We start from the raw sequence: 5,415 nt of genomic DNA on the forward strand, positions 1-5,415 counted from the left end.
ATGTTATCAGGGTATGGCTCTGCTTCTAAGCTGTCTGACATTTGGAAATGTTTCTGATCTGTTCATCTGAATAAACCTTTTGAGCTGGCTCTTTGGTCTGTCTGCATCTGACTCATTTTACTGATTAGTTCAAGCAGTCCAAAAACTAAATCACAACTTCATTACTGACATAATTTAATTGTAGCTTCAACATTGACAAGAACCACACATGTGAAACGATGTTAACTACCAATAAAGTTAAAGTGAAAAAGGCACATATTCCATACAGCCATTATTTCAGAGTCTTGATGACATTAAAGCTTAACTCTAAACTTTTTCAGATTTAATGACTAGAAAACCGAGGTGAATGTTTTTGACCTCCAACGTGTATTTAGATACCTTGGCCCAGTATAATAAGCCAACTGTCACAAACCTGGGGCTGAAAGTGGACTCTGAACGTGACAGATTAAGGCAGTTGTAAAATCAAGCTTCTTGCAGCTCAGGCAGCTGTCACAGCAGCACTTTGAGACAGTGATCCACGTCTATGTTAGCACTCAGCTGGATTACTGTAATGCACTTTATATGGGGATCAGTGATTCATACATTACTCGTTTACAGAGGGTGCAAAATGCTGCAGCTCGTCTTTTATCTGGCACTCGAAAGTTTGAATACATTTGCCCTATTTTAGCTTCACTTCACTGGCTGCCCATTCATTTTAGGATTCATTTAAAAATTCTTTTATTTGCTTTTAAAGCCCTCCATGGCCTAGCCCCATCTTATCTCTCTTAGCTGCTACAGCCTTATACACTCACCTGCTCTCTCAAGTCAGCTGATCAGCTGCTCCTGAATGTACCCAGGACTGAGCGTAAACCTCGAGGAGATCGTGCTTTTCCTGTAGCAGATCCAAAACTGTGAACGATCTGCCTTTAGAGATAAGACTCGTGATGGCAGCTACGTTGTAGCCACAGCTGCCCTGGGGCGCACTGACAGAGGCGAGGCTGCCGGACACTGGCGCCACCGGGCCCTCTGACCACCACCAGTAGGCAAGCATGGGGTTAGTATCTTGCCCAAGGATATTTGGCATGCAGCTAGGAGGCAGCCTGGGATCAAACCACCGACCTTCTGGTTAGTGGCTGACCTGCTCTGCCACCTGAGCTACAGCCACCCCAGAAAGTGCTTTATAAATAAAGATGGATTGGATTGGACATCTTATAGTTTTTAGGTCAGTGTTGACAGGAAACTGACTCTGGATCTGTCTTTAGCTCGTCTTTCTTATCTTGACCTCTGTGATGTCCTCCATTTTCACAGAATACTAAGCTATGAGATTGTTGTCTATACTGTGATAACGTTTTACTAACATTCACAAATCCTCATGCAGGATGATAACATGTAGTGAAAAAAAGCTGTCTCATATGGAAACAGAGGTTTCTGCTGGGTTGGCAGTGTTGGAACATACAATGGGGAAAAAAGCAGAAACAGAAAAACCCATCATGAAAACAAGGCAATAATTTTGAGTACATTAATGGTTTATTTATAATTAATCACTGAGGAAATGTGCGGAAAGTTCATACCCAGCACAAATGTTCGCATCAGGTCGAATGAAATTTGACCTGATGCGAACATTTGACAAATTTACTTATGAATTAAATTACATTGAAAACTGACATGTAATTAAGTTTACTTTTAGTGTACTTATGTATCTTTTCCAAACATGGAAGCACGTGTACTTTATTTTTTTATTTAATTTATAGTACTTTATACTTCTACTTAAGTACATTATAGTACTGTATTTAGTTAACTCTTTTACTATTTTCTTACCCCTGCTGTCTAATGAAAACCAGATTTTTCTACTTGTGATGATTTAAAATTTTCTGATGAAATTACTTGATTTGTGTTTTTCTTTATAGAATGAACATTTCCCTTTTCTTAAAACATATAAAGATTTTTAAAGTTTTTTTCTGAGCTCATGGAAAACGCCTCTTATGGTTATCCGATCCTGACTGGACAAACTGGATGAATATGATGACTATGATGTATCGCTGTTGGTCAAACTGCCCGTTATTAAATAAAATAGTTAAAAACACTTTTAAAAGAAGGTCCACTTAAGACATAAAATGCAACATACACATAATGCAGCAGTAATAATATCTCAGAAACATCACATCATACTTATAGCTCTGACACTTTCAGTTCATTCTGTGATATTTTTAGTACAACTGATTTCTATGGAAAACAAGTGCTGCTTCCTTGATTGAGGAATGTGTTACATAGTGATATTATCTGGCTTCAAACTCTTGCAGCTATGCTAAAAAATTGTTGGAATACCTTTGGTGTGTTTTAGAACGAACCTGTTCTGAGACATATTTTAAAGATGAGCCTTGTTGGTCTGCATGACTCCCTTTACTTAGACTTGGTTCCTCCTGCGCCAGATGGCGCATTGGGCATCAAGGGATCATCAACGAGCTCGATTTGCAGCCACATCTTCAGCCTCGTCCCATGAAAGATCGACCACTTTCAGGTCCTCAATGAATGACTGTCTCCACGTCTGTTTTGTCGTCCGCAGACATGAAGACGGTCATTCATTGTGGACCTCAAAGCATGACTCCCACTGTGTGTGAAATGCCATGTTAAGCCAAAAGGCTTACATACTAATGCGCATAAAGATAATAAATAGTCTAAGATGAGTATGCCTTCTTGAGTGAGATGGTGATTGGCTGGTACAGAAACAAGAGGAAAAAAGAACTCAAATAAGAAGTTCTTGGGTTCCTGGTACAGATCAACTAAAGTAAGTAAATCCAGGGGTAGGGCAGCACGGTGTCACGATGGCTGCCTCAAAGCAACAAGGTCCTGAGTTCAATTCTGACATCAGGCCAGGGTCTTTCTGTGTGGAGTTTGCATGTTCTCCGTGTGTTTGCGTGGGTTCTGTCCGGGTACTCCGGCTTCCTCCCACAGTCCAAAGACATGTAGTTAGCGGGGATAGGTTCGTTCAAAACTCTAAATTGAATGCGAGTGTGAATGGTTGTCTGTGTCTATGTGTTAGCCCTGCGACAGAGTAGCGACCTGTCCAGGGTGTAGCCTGCCTCTTGGGACACCTGGGATAGGCTCTGAAAAAGCCCGTCCTAGGCAACCATGAAAAAGGATAAGCAGAAGAGAATGGATGAATTAAGTATGTGAGACTGCAGCACACTGAATAATCTTCAAATGTGTGTTACATACCTCTGCTGCGATGATATTCTTGAAGGTTTCATTGAAAAAGCTACTTTTACATAAATAGGCTGATATAAAAGTATATAAAAATACATTTCTTAGGTTGTTTTCACTCAGCAGTAGTAATGCTTTAGCCTGAGAAATTCCTGTCAACAGCACTGTGGTGTTGAGCAATGCAATAAAAAACAGTTTGGTTGTAAGCACCATTATCAGCAGTTTTTGGATGTCATGTGTTACATCAGCTGAATCAGCTTCAGTTTGTGCAGGTTTTATGTACTAGGCCAGCGTTAACTCAAATAATCTAACTTTTATACAGCACAGTAAAGTCCTGAATATACCGTCCTGAGGCACCTGTCCTTTATATTTTGCCACAAAAAAGGACGTTCAAAGATGTACTGGAACATCTGCATACATACATGAAAATCTAGTTTTCACATTTTTACCGAGCTTTAAAGTCAATACTTTGGTATGAAAACCTTCATCCTACATATTCTATATACCACAGGCTGAACTCTCGTAGACAGCATTCTTTTCAAGGTTCAAGGTTCAAGGTTCTTTATTATTTGTCACATGCATAGTTATACAGGTATAACACACAGTGAAATGTAGCATTGTCATTTCTCTATGCAGTTTTTAGGAATAGTTCTCCAGGCTTCTTCTTAAAGGACGTGCAAAGCTCTTCTTTGTTGGCCTCTTTCTGTTCTGTAATGTTAAGGTCGAGCTTTGGGGAGGTCAGTCCATGGCTAAGAGGGATCATAATTCTATCACTTTGGCAAGCTCTCCAAAACCACTGGGTGAGGGACTCAGGGTCTCAGTTCCCTAGATGTTCACTGGTGTTGGTGTGGTGGGCCTGCCCCTGTGGAAATTCACCACCAGCTCCTGGTTTTCCCGTGTTGAACTGGAGATGGTTCTGCTGGCACTAGTCCACAAACTCCTGAGTCCACTGTCTGTATTCTGAGTCATCCTCACTTGTAATAAGGCCAACTATGGCAGAGTCATCAGGAAACTCTTGCAGATGACAGTCTAGGTTGGTAACTGTCTGCAGTGTAGAGAGTGAACGGGAATAGTGCTAGCACAGTTCTTTATAGGGCCCCTGTACTGAAGACCAGCCTGTCAGAAACACAGCCTTGCATCCTCACATACTGTGGGTAGCCAGTGCGATAGTCCAATATCTATTGGGACAGGTAGTAGTCCACCCCTGACTGCTTGTCCCTCACAAGTCCAGGTTGGATGGGGTTAGCACTGGAGAAACTAGAGAAAGAACATTAGCCTAACAGTGCTTCCAGGCTTCTTCAGGTAGCACGATCTCGGTGCAGGAGGTAGATGATGACATCATCCACCCCAATGCTAGACTGATAGGCTTTTGCAGTTGATTCAATGGAGACCTAACCGGGGCTGAAGATGCCTCAGTACTGGCCTGTCGAGGGTCTTCTTCAGATGTGAGGTCAGTGCTACTAGCTTGTAGTTGCTGAGGTCTTTTGGACGTGTGATCTGTGGTAATGGTACCACACAAGTACTGAGTAAGAGCTGCTTAAATAGACAGCCTATAACGTGGTGCCGGAAGATAGATGTTGATGGGGGAGAAAATGTCTGTTTATGTCTGTTAATCTGTGTTATCTTCAGGACTGGTGGTAGATTCAACTAAAGAAATTGAAATAAATTATGTCCTTTGTTATAAACTGCTAGTAACAAAGTGCCTAAAGCTATAATTTAAAATAGGTTCTTTGCTAAGTTCTCTGTTAGGTGTAGACACGACTGATTCATCACTTGAGTTTTGTTCCTTTTTTTTTTATGCATGAATCATTGCAGGAATGAAAATGAGTAAAAAAGCCACCAATCTCCATATTAAAACTTAGAGCTTAAAAGCCCTTGAAAAGGCTAGGAAAGTACTGCTATTTAAAAATTAGCGGACGGTCTGGCACATTGGAAGCAAGGTTTGGAATAAACGTTTTAAACAGTATTTTTAAACAGTATTAAACAAATACATTCATACCATGTGCGTGTGCATATCGGCTCTCATGTCCATCAGGACGTCTACATGTATTTTGAGAAAATCGTTATATAATTTACATATTTTGCTTGTTACCTGTTGAACTACGGAAAATGCTTTGTCATTGCACCTGACTATCTCCCAGCAGGTCACATTAAACATTAAAGTTACTGCGGAGTTTTCTACGAATCAGGAGGAGAAAAAAATGCAACTTCATCCTGTGAGTCACAGCTGGTACA

The sequence above is a fragment of the Pundamilia nyererei genome, unplaced genomic scaffold (assembly GCF_000239375.1).
Source record: "Pundamilia nyererei isolate P.nyererei 1_Seehausen unplaced genomic scaffold, PunNye1.0 scaffold00567, whole genome shotgun sequence".
Taxonomy (NCBI): domain Eukaryota; kingdom Metazoa; phylum Chordata; class Actinopteri; order Cichliformes; family Cichlidae; genus Pundamilia; species Pundamilia nyererei.